This window comes from Canis lupus, chromosome X (assembly GCF_003254725.2).
Source record: "Canis lupus dingo isolate Sandy chromosome X, ASM325472v2, whole genome shotgun sequence".
NCBI classification, from domain to species: Eukaryota; Metazoa; Chordata; class Mammalia; order Carnivora; family Canidae; genus Canis; species Canis lupus.
The window spans coordinates 114,384,143-114,385,602 of NC_064281.1; positions in this window are offsets into that span (position 1 = coordinate 114,384,143).

Consider the following 1,460-nt stretch of genomic DNA (forward strand, 5'->3'; position numbering starts at 1 on the left):
CTAGACTAAGGACGAATTGAGTTAATCAGCAATAAAAGAATCAAGAGATTTTGTAGAGATGGAGAGAGAGAGAGAGAGAGAGAATGGGAAATACAGAAAGGAAGAAAGAGGGTGTCTCAGCTGGGATAGAATATGGTAAGATGACTGAGGGGAGAGTAGTAGAAGGTACCATGGACATTAAGCAAGATTCACGTAGTGCTTGAAAAGAACAGAATGATAAAATTGAGTAATAGGGAGGATCATGAAGTCATAGATGAATCTGTCTTTAATTGCCTACTGGGGGTAAAACAGCATTTCTAAAGTAGTAGGTGACAAAAGGTCATCCCTTAGGAAAATCTCTCTGATGGGAGTTAGGAGCTGATGTGACTTATTTAGGTAAGCACCCTACTCTACCTGCTTCAAAAACAAAAGCAAAACACAATAGAGGCTTTCATTCCTGAATTCCTTCATTTCCTTGATGCCCTCCTGTAGGAAAGGATGTAAGACAGACCCTTCTACATCCCGTCTGCCACTTTTCTATCCTAAGAATCACAGAGTTTAGCAGTTTGGATATATTTTTCACAAACATTATTCACTATATCAGATAGTTCATATATAGGGTAGCATTTTCAGGAAGGGCACATTTCTTTCTGCCTAAAAAAATATTACAATGGATAATTTTGTTATGAGCTGGGATGAATTTATTGCTATCGTATCTCTTTTGCAAAAAGAAACAAAAGAAGCAAATGATTCTGCATCTTCAGCCTAAATACCACACTGTTTCTACAGAATACTTCCAACAATTTTTCGTTATTTTTCTAATAAAGTGCAAAAAAATGTGTTCAAAATGTGTGATTCAAATGGACTGATATTCCACATAGTATTATTTCCTATTACTACCCTTGAGTTACTTGAAAATAATGAAATGTTAATTAACAAATTATCTATAGCTACATGTAGAGGAGGAAATACCATTTTTCACCTGAAATTTAGAATAATTAACACAGATTTTCAACTAGCACTAGGTTAAGATTTAGGGCACTTGGGGGTGTGGATTCCCAAGATTTGCTGCTAGTTCAAAATGGGGAAATATCATTACTGCTGTTCATTTTCACTGTGAGACTAAGAAGATAATTAGCTACTGCTGGATTCATTATAAATTTCCAAATACTGCTCAAAGGCCATTTTTCAGTTTATGATCTTGAGAAAGTTTACACATTAAAACTAAAGAATTTAAAACAGAGGGAATGCCAAGATGATAAGAGAAAAAGTTCTTGGTTTTCATTCATTGCAAATCGTAGGTACCTGTGATCACTTGAAAACAACTCAAGCATCTCACCAACAGTAGTATATTTATGTACCTTATCAATCTAAAATATACTTCATTGCATGCTCTTTCTTTTTTTAAGATTTTGTTTATTTATTCCTGAGAGACACAGAGAGAGAGAGAGGCAGAGACATAGGCAGAGGGAGAAGCAGGC